Source organism: Sycon ciliatum, chromosome 7, assembly GCF_964019385.1.
Source record: "Sycon ciliatum chromosome 7, ocSycCili1.1, whole genome shotgun sequence".
In the NCBI taxonomy this organism is placed as follows: Eukaryota; Metazoa; Porifera; class Calcarea; order Leucosolenida; family Sycettidae; genus Sycon; species Sycon ciliatum.
The window spans coordinates 34,938,486-34,955,368 of record NC_088649.1 but is presented as its reverse complement, the minus strand read 5'-3'; the positions used below and the strand labels follow the sequence as shown (position 1 = coordinate 34,955,368).

Sequence of the window (16,883 nt, the reverse complement as noted above, 5' to 3'; positions counted from 1 at the left end):
GAACCACTGCTGGAATGGTTACTACTGCACATGGTACTGATCAGGGAAGTTGAGGAAGAGAGGGAGAGTGGGACAGGACGATATATAACACTCCAGTTGTGTCTGTTGGTGGAAACACTTGCCGCACACACCTGCTGTGCGGAAGCCTGCTCGTTCAGTAGAAGTTGGTGGCTTGTCTGTCCGGGAGCCCCGATGGTGGTTCAGCACGTTGTATTCATAAGATGAACATGTGATCATGCGATGAAATACTTTATTTTTAAGAACACTGTCTCACCATTTCACATTTTTGTGGCAGTTTTCACATTTCTATTCCATCACTTGACTATGGCATATTATGCCTATGCCATCACATGCCTATGATGTCATAATATCTATGGTATCACTTCATCATCCTCGGCGATTCCTCGCACACGGGCCACGGCTTTGTTGTAGCTTGACTATGACATCACCAGACTCCATTATCACATGACTATGACATCATAGCATGCCAGAATTCTTTTTAGTTTCAGTACAATAATAATAATTATGATAAGATATGTTCTCAGTTCAGACAGTAAATTGGACATTGGAGCAGAAACTGGTGGTACGGATGTTACGCACTGACGTTGATCATGGCCAGCAGTCACGTGACTGGAGAGTGAAAAGAGGTTAGATTGTTGTGTGTTGCATTACAGTTTCAGAGTTGTATATTTATGACTGGTTCACACTAGGCCGATATTTTGGTCCATGCTCCATCACCGATTCCGACATGAAACGGTTGACTGTGTCGGATGAGTCGGACTAGCTGTTCACACGCCACGGTGAGCAATTTTGCTTGTACTAGTTGTAGGCCTGTCAGCTCACACACGTACACGTACACGTGATACACAGCCGAGCTAGACCCTTGCCTTGTAGACACCAGGCAGTGAAAAAATACACGTTTTGACACTAGCTACATGCAGTACATGGTCAGAGTTGTGAAAAGGCTGACACATCTACATCTGCATGTAGTAGAGATCCAGTGCAGCCAGTTCACCGTCTGTAACCAGGCTCTCTGTTGTCATGGTGAAAAGCCGTCAGTGATTGGTTGGAGGCCCGTTTGATCCACTACATGCAAGCACTATTGGCCAACTTTTGTTATCAGCCTAGCCGAAAGCGCACGCAACAAGAAACTCGTCCCAGATATGTCGGAAACTTGTACGACAACATCGTCAGCACTAGAGTTTTTTTTCGCACCGATCTTTACAGATTTCTGTACAAGTCCATGGCAGACGAAAATCGGGCTAGTGTGGACTAGGCATAAGTAATGTATGCTGCACTGTGTTGGTCTTTGTATTGTGTATGGTGTTGCAGCTTGCACTGTGCTGCATTGTGCTGGGCTGTGCTGTGCAGTGCTGCATTGTGCTGTGCTGCATTGTGCTGTCCCCGGGGGAAATTGCGATTCCGCGGCCGCGTTTTTTTCCGCGATTTTTGAACTTTTTGTTGCACAACACGTGCACATAGTGCACTGTTCGGTCACCAACGACGTCTCATCGTGGCGGCTTTTTACTCAAATATGACGAGTGCTTACACCAGAGACCTGTAACTTATTGGTTTCACTACATACTCACTGAAAATTGCCGCACATCAATATTATTCACCGCATATTTACCGCAAATTCACCGCAAATTATGCCATATAATGCCGCGTTTTTCCCCGCGTTTTTTTGCGATTTTTTCCCGCAATTTTCCCCGGGGACAGATTGTGCTGTACTGCACTGTGCTGCACTGTGCTGCATTGTGCTGTACTGCACTGTACTGCACTGTGCTGTACTGCACTGTGCTGTGCTGCGCTGTGCTGCACTGTGCTGCATTGTGCTGTACTGCACTGTACTGCACTGTGCTGTACTGCACTGTGCTGTGCTGCGCTGTGCTGTGCTGCGCTGTGCTGTACTGCACTGTACTGCACTGTGCTGTACTGCACTGTGCTGTACTGCACTGTGCTGTGCTGCGCTGTGCTGTACTGCGCTGTTTCATCCTTCCTGGTATCATGTGTGTGCTGATTAGCACACCAAGACTCCGTTACTTGTTTCTCCTTGCAGTAAGTCTGTGCGGTGTTTTCTGGTTTGTGTGTTGCAATACAGTTATTGTGATTTCATATGAATGGCTCTTGCAAGATATAATTTATTAAATTTTATTTTGTGTTTCTGTTACTCATTACCTGGTGTGTTCTCTTCTCTGTTTCTCTGTGTTTTATTTCAGTGAAAGATTTTCAGAGATCTCAGCGTACTGGCTGTTCTCTGTTATTCCTCCGCGGTCATGAAGCAAAGCTGAGTGGCATTCAGTAGCATTCGTCTGCCGGGGAAAATCACAGGATTGGAGGGCAAAGATGGTGGTAGTTGTGTGCCGAACGCTCTAATGCAAGTATATCTGCCAGAAGACTGGAGTGAAGTGAGTAAGTAGACTTTCTATTGTTAATAATCTGCTATTTGTTACTACTGATAACTGTACAATATTCACCACACATTATTGTTTGCCTTTTTTCACGACAAGACAGTAAGGGCCAGGTTCCACTGCGGCTCCGCTGCTCTGCTGCTCATCACCCGCGGCTTGATACGTCAACATTACCACAGTGACGGCGGCGCGAGCTGGCGCAACGATGCCGCGGCTCACCGCAACCTTTCGCTTTGATTCTTGATGAAAAACTGCGAAGTTCGGTCGCGGCTCGACCTGCTTCCCGTACTTTGCCTCGTTTTATACGCGAGGATTTTAAAAATCAAATTATATTTCGTTACGCAGGCCAGAACACGAGGTTTTTTGGATTTCACGCGCGCTGGCGCGCGCAGGCAGGTAAAACATCATTAAAAACCATGGATCACGACCGCGGTACCGCGAATGGCGAGTGTCAGTGGAACCGCGCTGCTCCGCTGCATGCAGCTAAGTCCCGCGGAGCAGCCAAGCCGCGGAGCCGCAGTGGAACCCGGCCCTAATGTGGATATTGATTAACCAGAGAGAAGTCAAATTTGAACAGTGAGTTTATGAAAAGTGGCCACAGTCCTTTGCGAACATTTTCCATTGTAAACTCTCTGGTTCTAAGAAATGTCGAAAATTTAGTGACGCGAATATCGGTGTGTTTGCAGAATTCTAATTTTACCATACTAACAAGTCAGAAATGTATTATGTGATTATAGCACTGTAGGGTGATAAAATTTGTACCGGCTAGGATTTCACAACACACACCATACCGGTATATACCGTAGAATCCCACCAGAGCGCACCGTCTCTTCCATGCGCCCCTCCCTGTCTTTTTGTCAGGGAAGTGATTCATTGTGTCCTCGTATGACTCCATGATGCCGTACTGTACTGCAGACGAGTGCTCGACCCGGTCATTTTTCCTAGTAGTGATGGTGCTGTTGCTGGTGATGGCGATGGTCCCGCAACTGTTGCTACTGCTGCTGGTATTGCTGCTACTGTTGCTGCTGGTGATGGTGCTGCTATTTATGCAACTGCATGTTGCTGCTTTTTGTTTGTGTTTTTCTTGCTGAATTTTCCCATTGCACTGCTACAGATATGTTTGTGTTATCGAATCAACAGCAGAGCGGTCGTGCTGTTATTTCTGCAGCTGTGTAGCAGATGGATGTGACTACTACAAGGTATGTCAAAGAGTATCATCAACTGTACTTATACATCTTCTTATAAAATGTATACGAGTGGGCAATCGCTGAAGTATTATTAAACCGTTGATATTGCTACAGGTGGTGCTATTTCTCTTGACTCCATTCTCTTTCTGTGCTGTGCTTTCTGTGCTACTGTTGCTGCTCCTCTGTGTGTGTGTGTGTGTGTGTGTGTGTGTGTGTGTGTGTGTGTGTGTGTGTGTGTGTGTGTGTTGGCCCTGCCAGTCACAAGTGTGTGGCTCCGTCCCCAGCCGCAGTGGAGTCGTGTTGTGGCGCGCACTGTGCGTCCCGCGGCTGCTGATTCCGTTCGGTCCAGGGCAGGAATATACACCGCTGCTCAGGTTATCCCCAGGCCATACGTCAGTCTCGGGGCAGCAGTCGTAGGTGACCTGTATCCTGACAACCTCTCGTTGGGTCCCGGACGCCGTGGGACGGCGTTCTCCTTTTCTCTCTCCGTTGCCACTCCGGGCCCACGTGACCCTTGTGGCAGTGGCTCGCTAGGACAGGACAGGACAGGTATGTGTGTTTTGTGTGTAAGTGCTGCTGCTGTTGCTGCTGCTGTTGCTGTTGTTGCTGCTATTTCTGCCTCCTACCTCTACTGCTGCTGCAGCTGCTGCTGTTTCCGTTGCTGCTGTTGATGTTGCTTCAGGCAGTCACTTCTTTTTCTGTATGTGTGTGTGTGTGTGTGTGTGTGTGTGTGTTTGTGTGTGTATTAATGTGCTGTCATAGTGTCTATTGCGGATAGCGTTGCCAGTGTCTATACTGTTACTGCTGCTTCCTCCATGGTCAGCTGTGCTGAACAGTGATCCGTTACGTGTGTGTCAGCGAGTACTCAGATGATGGGCAGAAATCTGGATGGCAGAGCTGCATCTTAGTAAGGTACATGTTGTGTCTAAGGATTTCTTTTTGTCAGTTACTTTCCCTTGCCCGTCTCCTGTTTCCATATATGGGTGGGTTTAAACTAGTATAGCACGGATCTGGTTTGAAAATAATCCCCGGTCACATGACCACACTGTGGTAGTTTTGGTGGGAACTTGAAGACGGCTGGCCATGTATTGTCATTTCTGAATGTGACGTTTACTGCTGGTGATACTGCAACTGCAAGTGTGTCTATACTGGTGATAGTGGTACTGCAGCTATTGATGTGCTGGAAACTAATGTAGCTGCTATGCTGGCAAGACCTGTACTGTTGCTGTGCTGGCAGGACCTATACTGTAGCTGTCCTGGCAAGACCTGTACTGTTGCTGTACTGTGTCTGTTCTGTTGCTTTCGCTAATGTTTTGTTTGCTGCTGCTGTTACTGTTTCAGGGGTATTTTCCGCAGTGGCGGCGTGGTTGCTTTTATTGCAGCGAGTTTTTCTTCTAAGGTCTCCATATGCAAAGTAATCTGTTGGCTGATGGACGGATGCCGGGATGGTTCAGAAATGAAAGGTACATTTTTTTATTAACTAGTACCCCTGAACTGTTATCACCCCCAACCCCTGCCCCGCTCCCTCCCCCCCCCCCCCCCCATCACACGGCACCCATATTCACATGGAATAGAATTGTATAATGGGAGAATTGTACATAGAATAATTGTTTGACTTCAACTTCTCCTCGTTACAGACAACTCTCATACTCCTACCTGTGTTGTCTATGCATTAGAAAGTGAGTTATCAAAGTTTTAACCACTGCATATCTAGATCACCACTCTTGTCTACAGTGTACGTAAGCCTCTATGGGTATATTTGCATGTCCAGCTATACACAGGGTTGGAAGAGACATTTTGTTTGCACTTTAGGTACGCATTCATTCCTTCTCTTTCCTGTCATTCTCTCCAAACTCTACTTCTCGTGACAGCAAGGAATGGTGGCTCTGCTTGTTCAAACTGTTGTGTCTGTCTCTCTGCTGCTGCTGCTGCTGCTGCTGCTGATAGTGACACTGTTATTGCTGCTATTGCTGGTGATGGCTGTGTTGGTCATGCTGCTTCTGCTGCGGATGCTATTGCTGTTGCTGCTGCGGATGCTATTGCTGCTTCTGCTGCGGATGCTATTGCTGCTGCTGCTGTTGCTGTTGTTGTTTCTGCTGCTTGCCTGTTTATTCCTCTGTTGCAGTTGCAGTTGCTGGTCGAGTTGCTGACAGTGTGATGCTGCTGTGATAGAGATCATGACTGATGTCAGTAGCTGTACTATTCCTCTGCTTCATCTCTGGTCCTGGGTAACAGGAATCAGATGTATGCAGATCAGTGACGTTTCTGATGACGTTAACAAACCTGGATGATATTGCTTCAATGCAGAAAGGTACAGCGTGTATAAAATGTCATCTTATTGTTAACTACATTATCTTGCCCCTCCCTTCTTTCCCTATTTGGATGTGTTCAAACTAATAATCAAAACCGGTAGAATTGGATAATTGTCCTGGGGAAATGACTGCACATTGTTTTTATCTGCAAAGATTGCTACTGTTGCTCCTGTTGCTGTTGCTGTGAATATTGCTGCTGTTTCTGGTCCTGCTGCTGCTGCTGTTTCTGGTCCTGCTGCTGCTGCTGTTGCTGCTGCTGCTGCTGTTGCTGTTAATATTGCTGCTGTTTCTGGTCCTGCTGCTGCAGCTGCTGCTGTTGCTGCTGTTATTGTTGTTGCTGTTGCTGCTGTTGCTGCTGTTGCTGCTGTTGCTGCTGCTGTTGCTGCTGCTGTTGTTGCTGCTGTTGCTGCTACTGCTGCTGTTTTTGGTGCTGCCGCTGGTGCTGCTGCTACTGCTACTGCTGCTGTTGTTGCTGCTGTTGCTGCTATTGCTGTTGCTACCGTTACTGTTGTTTTTGCTGTTGTTGCTGCTGTTGCTGCTGTTGCTGCTGCTGTTGCGGCTGCTGTTGCTGCTACTGCTGCTGTTGCTGCTGCTGCTACTGCTACTGCAGCTGCTGTTGCTGCTGTTGCTTCTATTGCTGCTGTTGGTATTGCTGCTATGTCTGCTATTGCTGTTGCTACCGTTGCTGCTGTGGTCGCTGTGTCTGCTGTTGCTACCACTGCTGTTGCTGCTTCTTCTGTTGCTACCAATGCTGTTGTTTCTGCTGCTGCTGCTGTCGCTGTTGTTGCTATTGCTGCTGTTTCTGCTGTTTACATTGCTGCTGTTGGTGCTTCTTCTGTTGCTACCACTGCTGTTGTTTCTGCTGCTACTGCTGCTGCCGCTGTTGTTGTTATTGTTCTGCTGTTTCTGCTGTTTGCATTGCTGCTGTTGGTGCTGCTGTTGTTGCTGCTTTTGCTGCTGCTGCTGCTACTTTTGGGGCTGCTGTTGCTGGTGCTTGATCTGTTGTTGTTGCTGTTGTTGCTGCTGTTATTTTTGCTCCTCCTGTTTCTACTGTTGGTGCTGTTAGTCTTGCTGTTGTTGCAGCTATTTGAGTTCTCTATTCTCACGATGGTACCATCGTCAAAATGCAATTGTTGCTGATGTGGTTGCTGCTATTACTCTCGTTGCAGCTGTTGTTGCTGTTGTTGGTGATTCAGAGGAGGTGATTTCTCGGTGGCATTCAGTAGCATTCGTCTGCTGGGGAAAATCACAGGATTGGAGGGCAAAGATGGTGGTAGTTGTGTGCCGAACGCTCTAATGCAAGTATATCTGCCAGAAGACTGTAGTGAAGTGAGTAAGTAGACTTTCTATTGTTAATAATCTGCTACAGTCAAACCTCGTTAGGACGAACTTCAAGGGACTGAACACATTTGTTTGTCTTATCGGGAGTTCTTCTTATCCAGATCTGACAAAAAATCGATATGCATATCAGATGGATTGTATTTACGTGAAGGTGCATGCTGTGGTACATGGGAAGCATGTTATTCTTAGCATAAGCCAGAAACAGGTACATGTAAGTACAATGACAAAGACAATGAATCACGACTGTGTCGAAAGTTAGTTCGTACAACGCACTGATTATTTTGTTAAAAACACGCTTGAAAACAATTTGCACTGTACGTACAATATGACGAAAAAAGAAGAAGAAAAAAGGCAGCCAGCGCACGCGCACGCTCGTGGACCGAAAGTTCGTACTACATGTACCATGATGTACATGACCACACTGACTTTGTTCAAATCACACTTGAAAATAGTTCGTCTTCGCGAAAGTTCGCTGTACAGAAGTTCGTCGTAAACGAATAATTTTGACTTGAATTGATGCCTGGCCAACCATAGGATTGGCCTTAGTTCGTACTAATGGAAAGTTCGCCTTATCAGTGTTCGTCCTAACGAGGTTTGACTGTATTTGTTACTACTGGTAACTGTACAATATTCACCACACATTATTGTTTGCTATTTTCACGACAAGAGAGTAAGGGCCAGGTTCCACTGCGGCTCCGCTGCTCCGCTGCTCATCATCCGCGGCTTGATACGTCATCATTACCATAGTGACCGCGGCTCGAGCTGGAGCAGCGAGGCCGCGGCTCACAGCAACCTTTTGCTACGATTCTTGATCAAAAACCGCGAGCCACGGTCGCGGCTCGACCTGTTTCCCGTGCTTTGCACTGTTTTGTACGCAAGAATATTAAAATTCAAATTTTATTTCGTTGCGCAGGCCAGAACACGAGGGTTTTTTGATTTTGCGGTACCGCGAATGATGAGTGTCAGTGGAACCGCGCTGCTCCGCTGCATTCAGCCAAGTGCCGCTGGGCAGCCGAGCCGCGGAGCCGCAGTGGAACCCGGCCCTAATGTGAATATTGATTAACCAGAGACCGCGAATGACGAGTGCCAGTGGAACCGCGCTGCTCCGCTGCATGCAGCCAAGTGCCGCGGAGCCGCAGTGGAACCCGGCCCTAATGTGAATATTGATTAACCAGAGCGAAGTCAAATTTGAACAGTGAGTTTATGAAAGTGGCCACAGTCCTTTGCGAACATTATCCATTGTAAACTCCCTGGTTCTAAGAAATATCGAAAATTTATTGACGCGAATATCGGTGTGTTTCTAGAATTCTAATTTTACCATACTAACAAGTCAGAAATGTATTATGTGATTATAGCACTGTAGGGTGATGAAATTTGTACTGGCTAGGATTTCACAACACACACCATACCGGTATATACCGTAAAATCCCACCAGAGCGTCCCATCTCTTCCATGCGCCCCTCCCTAACTTTTTGTCAGGGAAGTGATTGATTGCATCCTTGTGTGACTCCATGATGCCGTACTGTACTGCAGACGAGTGCTCGACCCGGTCATTTTTCTTACTAGTGATGGTGCTGTTGCTGGTGATGGCGATGGTCCCGCAACTGTTGCTACTGCTGTGTGGTATTGCTGCTACTGTTGCTGCTGGTGATGGTGCTGCTTGTGCTGTTGTTACTGCTGCTGGTGATGCTATTTATGCAACTGAATGTTGCTGCTTTTTGTTTGTGTTTTTCTTGCTGAATTTTCCCGTTGCACTGCTACAGATATGTTTGCGTTATCGTATCAACAGCAGAGCGGTCGTCCTGTTATTTCTGTAGCTGTGTAGCAGATGGATGTGACTACTACAAGGTATGTCAAAGAGTATCATCAACTGTACTTATACATCTTCTTATAAAATGTATACGAGTGGGCAATCTCTGAAGTATTATTAAACCATTGATATTGCTACTGGTGGTGCTATTTCTCCTGACTCCATTGTCTTTCTGTGCTGTGCTTTCTGTGCTACTGTTGCTGCTCGTGTATGTGTATGTGTGAGTGTGTGTGTGTGTGTGTGTGTGTGTGTGTGTGTGTGTGTGTGTGTGTGTGTTGGCCTTGCCCATCACAAGTGTGTGGCTCAGTCCCCAGCCGCAGTGGAGGCGTGTTGTGGCGTGCACTGTGCGTCCTGCGGCCGCTGCTTCCGTTCGGTCCAGGGCAGGAATAGACACCGCTGCTCAAGTTCTCCCCGGCCATACCTCAGTCTCTGGGTAACAGTCCTAGGTGACCTGAATCCTGACGACCTCTTGTTGTGTCCTGGACGCCGTGGGACGGCGTTCTCCTCTTCTCTCTCCGTTGCTCCTCCGGGCCCACGTGACCTTGTGGCAGTGGCTCGATAGGACAGGACGGGACAGGTCTGTTTGTGTGTGTTACTCTTGACTTTGTTGCTGTTGTTGCTGCTACTGTTGGTGTTGCTGCTGTTGCTGCTTCTGCTGCTGCTGTTGCTTTTGTTGCTGCTGTTGGTGCTGCTGCTGTTGCTGTTGCTGCTGTTGCTGTTGCTGCTGTTGCTGTTGCTGTCGCTGTTGTTGCTGCTTCTTCAGCCGCGCCGCTGCTGCTGCTGTTGTTGTTGCTGCTGTTGCTTTTGTTGCTGCTGTTGGTGTTGCTGCTGTTGCTGTTGCTGCTGTTGCTGTCGCTGTTGTTGCTGCTTCTGCTGCTGCTGTTGCTTTTGTTGCTGCTGTTGGTGTTGCTGCTGTTGCTGTTGCTGCTGTTGCTGTCGCTGTTGTTGCTGCTTCTGCCGTTGTTGCTCTCGCTGTTGCTGCTGCTGTTGCTGCTGTTGCTGCTGCTGTTGTTGCTGCTGCTGTTGCTGTCGCTGTTTTTGCTGCTGCTGTTGTTGCTGCTGCTGTTGTTGCTGCTGCTTCAGTTGTTGCTTCTGCTTTTCCTGTTGTTGCTCTCGCTGCTGCTGTTGCTGCTGTTGCTTATGCTGTTGTTGCTGCTGCTGTTGTTGCTGCTGCTGTTGCTGTCGCTGTTTTTGCTGTTGCTCACGGTTGTTGCTCTCGCTGCTGCTGTTGCTGCTGTTGCTTATGCTGTTGTTGCTGCTGCTGTTGCTGTCGCTGTTTTAGCTGTTGCTGTTGCTGCTGCTGCTGTTGCTTCTGCTTCTGCTGTTGTTGCTCTCGCTGTTGTTTCTTCTACTGTTGCTGCTGTTGCTGTTGCTGCTGTTGCTGTCGCTGTTGTTGCTGCTTCTGCTTCTGCCGTTGTTGCTCTCGCTGTTGTTGCTGCTGCTGTTGCTGCTGTTGCTGCTGCTGTTGTTGCTGCTGCTGTTGCTGTCGCTGTTTTTGCTGCTGCTGTTGTTGCTGCTGCTGCAGTTGTTGCTGCTTCTGCTTCTGCTGGTGTTGCTCTCGCTGTTGTTTCTGCTGCTGTTGCTGCTGTTGCTTTTGTTGCTGCTGTTTCTGTTGCTGCTGTTGTTGCTGCTGCTGCAGTTGTTGCTGCTTCTGCTTCTGCTGCTCTCGCTGCTGCTGTTGCTGCTGTTGCTTATGCTGTTGTTGCCGCTGCTGTTGTTGCTGCTGCTGTTGCTGTCGTTGTTTTTGCTGTTGCTGTTGTTGCTCTCGCTGCTGCTGTTGCTCCTGTTGGTTATGCTGTTGTTGCTGCTGCTGTTGTTGCTGCTGCTGTTGCTGTCGCTGTTTTTGCTGCTGCTGTTGCTGTCGCTGCTGTTGCTGCTCTCACTGCTGCTCAGGTTGCTACTGTTGCTTATGCTGTTGTTGCTGCTGCTGTTGTTGCTGCTGCTGTTGCTGTCGCTGTTTTAGCTGTTGCTGCTGCTGCTGTTGCTTCTGCTTCTGCTGTTGTTGCTCTCGCTGTTGTTTCTTCTACTGTTGCTGCTGTTGCTGTTGCTGCTGTTGCTGTTGCTGCTGTTGCTGTCGCTGTTGTTGCTGCTTCTGCTTCTGCCGTTGTTGCTCTCGCTGTTGTTGCTGCTGCTGTTGCTGCTGTTGCTGCTGCTGTTGTTGCTGCTGCTGTTGCTGTCGCTGTTTTTGCTGCTGCTGTTGTTGCTGCTGCTGCAGTTGTTGCTGCTTCTGCTTCTGCTGGTGTTGCTCTCGCTGCTGCTGTTGCTGCTGTTGCTTATGCTGTTGTTGCCGCTGCTGTTGTTGCTGCTGCTGTTGCTGTCGTTGTTTTTGCTGTTGCTGTTGTTGCTCTCGCTGCTGCTGTTGCTCCTGTTGGTTATGCTGTTGTTGCTGCTGCTGTTGTTGCTGCTGCTGTTGCTGTCGCTGTTTTTGCTGCTGCTGTTGCTGTCGCTGCTGTTGTTGCTCTCGCTGCTGCTCAGGTTGCTACTGTTGCTTATGCTGTTGTTGCTGCTGCTGTTGTTGCTGCTGCTGTTGTTGCTGCTGCTGTTGCTGTCGCTGTTTGTGCTGCTGCTGTTGCTGTTGCTGCTGTTGCTGTTGCTGCTGCTGCTGTTGCTGCTGCTTCTGCTTTTGCTGTTGTTGCTCTCGCTGTTGTTTCTGCTACTGTTGCTGCTGTTGCTTTTGTTGCTGCTGTGGTTGTTGTTGTTGCTGCTGTTGCTGTCGCTGTTGGTGCTGCTTCTGCTTCTGCTGTTGTTGCTCTCGCTGTTGTAGCTGCTGCTGTTGCTGTTGCTGCTGCTATTTCTGCTTCCTACCTCTACTGCTACTGATACTGTTTCCGCTGTTTCTGTGGCTCCTGTTGACTTTGCTGCAGTAGTCACGTCTCTTTCTGTGTGTGTGTGTGTGTGTGTGTGTGTGTGTGTGTGTGTGTGTGTGTGTGTGTGTGTGTGTGTTTTCACGTGCTGTCATAGGGTATATTTCGGATAGCGTTGCCAGTCTCTCTATTGTTACTGCTGCTTCCTCCATGGTCAGCTGTGCTGAACAGTGCTCCGTTACGTGTGTGTCAGCGAGTACTCAGATGATGGGCAGAAATCTGGATGGCAGAGCTGCATCTTAGTAAGGTACAGGTTGTGTCTAAGGATTTCTTTTTGTCAGTTACTTTCCCTTGCCCGTCTCCTGTTTCCATATATGAGCCCCAGCCAGCAGAAACCTGAACATGTGTAATTTTTTCAAAAATTATTTTTTCCCTCGAAATTGTTTCTACACTATTAATCATTCAAGTTATCAAGTTTGGTGACAATCTGATAAGCGAAAGCATGAAAAATAGAGTTTGAAGTCACATAGGTCAAGATTCGGTACAGTTGGCGCAGCATCCATGCCTAGTGACTCCATGCAAGTTAATCCTACAGTTTCTGATTGTGATGTGGAACAGGTACATGTAAGTAAATAGAATGCAAGTCAGGCTTGCCCTCTTGGTGCTGCAGGCATGAGTAGTTCAGAAGTGTGACGATATTCCGTATACATCACTGCCTTCTTTACAACACCAGAGCGCAAAACGATGATTGGTGGCTGGCCTTCCAAATTGTGTTCAGGGACTCTGTGCCGGCAGTTTGAGCATTGTCCCAAAGCTTGCCATACTGATAGATGTACTGACCAATACCACTGACATCCACTCCCTTGCACACTTTCACTCAGACCATGATTTCAGCATAATTGTATTTCATTGATATGAGCGAATACTCGCGTTATGTAGCACGTGAAGATGTTGCCCCAAAGCGTTCAGCCGGTTTGAGTTTTTAGGAATCCCCTTTCTCACCACAGGCAGCAGCCAGCTTGGCGTCGTCTGGCAAGGTAGAGTACTGATAATACGACGCTCAGATTTGCGCCGTGAGAAGCCCTCCATCAGTGTCTGCAACATCATTGTTGTCGATGTAGAAATACGGATCGCTGAGCGGGTCGACATTCAGCTTCTCCTCGCAGTCGCTATTACTCCAGCACTGACTAACGTCGCCACCAGTATCCAGTGTCGATTTTATGAGGGCTCTTCGTTGCTATGCATATGAGACTCGCCACTGCTGGACAAACCCAGCGAGATCGCCACCAAAGAAATAATTCCGATCGCGAACTAACTTTCAGCGCCGCTTCGTACAGGGAGTCTCACGCAGACAAGTAACTCCTAAGTCTTTGTCGCGACACCTGTCGCCATCGCTGTGTCTAAACTCAACCTCCGTGTGACGAGCTCTCACCTAGCGCTAAAATCAATTGACCAGAGAAATTTGAAGACACTTGAAACTCCTTTGACAACAAAGACACCCACTTGATCGAAAAAGAATCTTCAAAAGCCAGCTCACTGCGCGTCCCAAACTTTGACGTCACATTTTGATGATTGATATCAAGTACACAAGTGCTGGTTTTCGCTGGCCGGGGCTCATATGGGTGGGTTTAAACTAGTATAGCACGGATCTGGTTTGAAAATAATCCCCGGTCACATGACCACACTGTGGTAGTTTTGGTGGGAACTTGAAGACGGCTGGTCATGTACTGTCATTTCTGAATATGACGTTTACTGCTGGTGATACTACTACTGCAAGTGTGTCTATACTGGTGATAGTGCTACTGCAGCTATTGATGTGCTGGAAACTAATGTAGCTGCCGTCCTGGCAAGACCTCTACTATTGCTGTACTGGAAAGACCTTTTCTGTTGCTGTGCTGGAAAGACCTTTACTGTTGCTGTACTGGAAAGACCTGTACTATTGCTGTGCTGGCAAGACCTTTACTGTTGTACTGTTGCTTTCGCTAATGTTGTTGTTGCTGCTGCTGTTGCTGTTTCAGGGGTATTTTCTGCAGTGGCGGCGTGGTTGCTCTAATTGCAGCGGGTTGTTCTGCCATGGTCTCCATATGCAAAGTGATCTGTTGGCTGATGGACGGATGCCGGGATGGTTCAGATTTGAAAGGTACTTTTTTTAATTAACTGGCACCCCTGTTCTGTTAGCACCCCAACCCCTGCCCCGCTCCGTCCCCCCCCCCCCCCCCCCCCTCATCACACAGCACCCATATTCACATGGAATAGCATTGTATAATGGGAGAATTGTGCATGGAACGAGAGAGCTTGGAAGCTCAGGGCCCTACGCTATGCTTTTTTGCCTTGATGACCTAGACAAACAAAGCATAGGGATGTTATAAATTCTTTTTAAAAAATCCTCTTTTTTTTAAGACATAACCTGGGATTCGATCCCGCACTATCGCGCGCCCTGCATGCATCCCCCGATACACTTCGCATACATACTAATTCTTCCAAGTTGTTTCACAATGTGATCTGATGGCAAAAAGCATAGGATGTTATACATTTTTCAATTCTCCTATTTTTTTCAGGCATATCCTGGGATTCGAACCCGCACTATCACCCTACATGCATTCCCCCATACACTTCGCATTCACACCCATTCTTCCAAGTTGTTTCACATTGTGATCTTGCATTTGAAAGCCCTATTTGAATATGCATTGTGGCCAGCCGTCTTTGATGGCACGGTACGGTAGGGGATAGGTACGGGACAGGTACGATCGAGGGTAATACGACACCGTCTCCCGTACCGTACCGTACCATCAAACACAGCTGGCCACATACAGCTGCCCGCAATATTCAAATAGGGCTTTCAAACGCAAGATAATAACGTGAAGCAACTTGGAAGAATGGGTATGAATGCGAAGTGTATGGGGGAATGCATGTAGGGCGATAGTGCGGGTTCGAATCCCAGGATATGCCTGGAGAAAAATAGGAGAATTGAAAAATTTATAACGTCCTATGCTTTTTTGCCGTCAGATACGGATAGCGCCAGGCGTGACACAAACAAACAAACAACCAAACACACACACACACAAATACCAAATTAAAGCTGTGTGGACCCTGGCTAGCGCCAGACGTTACTGAAGTAACGTCTTCTGCATAGCTACGGGAATAATAGTTTGACTTCAACTTCTCCTCGTTACAAACAACTCTCATACTCCTACCTGTTTTGTCTATCCATTAGAAAGTGAGTTATCTAAGTTTTAACCACTGCATATCTAGATCACCACTCTTGTCTACAGTGTACGTAAGCCTCTATGTGTATATTTGCATGTCCAGCTATACACAAGGTTGAAAGAGACATTTTTGTTAGCACTTCACGTACTCATTCATTCCTTCTCTTTCATGGCATTCTCTCCAAACTCTCCTTCTCGTGACAGCAAGGAATGATGGCTCTGCTTATCCAAACTGTTGTGTCTATCTCTCTGTTGCTGCTGCTGCTGATGATGATCTTGACACTGCTACTGCGGCTATTGCTGGTGTTGGCTGTGCTGGTCATGCTGCTTCTGCTGCGGATGCTATTGCTGCTGTTGTTTCTTTTGTTCCACAATTTGCTGCTGTTGCTGTTGCTGTTGTTTCCGCTATTTGTCTGTTTATCCCTGATGTGGTCGATGTGTCTGCTGTTGCTACGGTTGCTGTTGCTGCTTCTTCTGTTGCTACCACTGCTGTTGTTTCTGCTGCTGCTGCTGTCGCTGTTGTTGCTCTTGCTGCTGTGTCTGCTGTTGCTACGGTTGCTGCTGTTGCTGCTTCTTCTGTTGCTACCACTGCTGTTGTTTCTGCTGCTGCTGCTGATGCCGCTGTTGTTGTTATTGCTGCTGTTTCTGTTGTTTGCATTGCTGCTGTTGGTGCTGCTGTTTTTGCTGCTTTTGCTGCTGTTGCTGCTACTTTTGGGGCTGCTGTTGCTGGTGCTTGTGCTGCTGTTGTGGCTGCTGTCTTTGCTGCTCCTGCTGCTACTGTTGTTCTTGCTACTGCTGTTGTTGTTGTTGCTGCTGCTGTTGTTGCTGCTGTTGTTGTTGCTGCTATTGCTGTTGCTGTTGTTGTTGCTGTTTCTGTTGCTGTTGTCGCTGTTGCTGCTGCTTTTGCTGTTGCTGTTGTTGCTGCTGTTGCTGCTGTTGGTGCTATTAGTCTTGCGGCCGTCGTTGGAGCTACTGCTACTGCTACTGCTGCTGATATTTTCTTTGCTGTTGCTGCTGTTATTTTCTTTACTGCTGTTGTTTCTACTGTTGGTGCTATTAGTCTTGCTGTTGTTGCAGCTATTTGAACTCTTCATTCTCACGATGGTACCATCGTCAAAAAGCAATTTTTGCTGCTGTGGTTGCTGCAATTATTCTCCTTGCAGCTATTGTTGATGTTGTTGGTGATTCAGAGGAGGTGATTTCTCGGTGGCATTCAGTAGCATTCGTCTGCCGGGGGAAATCACAGGATTGGAGGGCAAAGATGGTGGTAGTTGTGTGCCGAACGCTCTAATGCAAGTATATCTGCCAGAAGACTGGAGTGAAGTGAGTAAGTAGACTTTCTATTGTTAATAATCTGCTATTTGTTACTACTGATAACTGTACAATATTCTCCACACATTATTGTTTGCTATTTTCACGACAAGAGCGTAAGGGCCAGGTTACACTGCGGCTCCGCTGCTCCGCTGCTCATCATCCGCGGGTTGAAACGTCATCATTACCATAGTGACCGCGACTCGAGCTGGAGCAGCGAGGCCACGGCTCACAGCGACCTTTTGCTACGATTCTTGATCAAAAACTGAGAGCCGCAGTCGCGGCTCGACCTGTTTCCCGTTACTTTGCACTGTTTTGTACGCAAGAATTTTAAAATTCTAATTTTGTTTCATTGCTGGCCAGAACACGAGGTTTTTTTGATTTCGTGGTACCGCGAATGACGAGTGCCAGTGGAACCGCGCTGCTCCGCTGCATGCAGCCAAGTGCCGCGGAGCCGCAGTGGAACCCGGCCCTAATGTGAATATTGATTAACCAGAGCGA

General features: G+C 47.7%; 1 long non-coding RNA gene across 1 annotated transcript in view; it reads left to right on the top strand.

Moving 5' to 3' along the window:
- Window positions 1–6: 6 nt before the first annotated feature.
- Window positions 7–16,883, top strand: part of LOC135821396 (uncharacterized) — a 71,621-nt gene continuing 54,744 nt past the window's right edge. The window contains exons 1-13 of the long non-coding RNA XR_010554339.1: window positions 7–647; window positions 2,220–2,412; window positions 3,526–3,610; window positions 3,864–4,147; window positions 4,361–4,510; window positions 4,940–5,061; window positions 5,724–5,909; window positions 7,080–7,243; window positions 9,015–9,099; window positions 9,357–9,638; window positions 12,023–12,172; window positions 13,884–14,005; window positions 16,235–16,398. This is a non-coding gene — a long non-coding RNA (uncharacterized LOC135821396). The remainder of the gene's footprint in view (window positions 648–2,219; window positions 2,413–3,525; window positions 3,611–3,863; window positions 4,148–4,360; window positions 4,511–4,939; window positions 5,062–5,723; window positions 5,910–7,079; window positions 7,244–9,014; window positions 9,100–9,356; window positions 9,639–12,022; window positions 12,173–13,883; window positions 14,006–16,234; window positions 16,399–16,883) is intronic.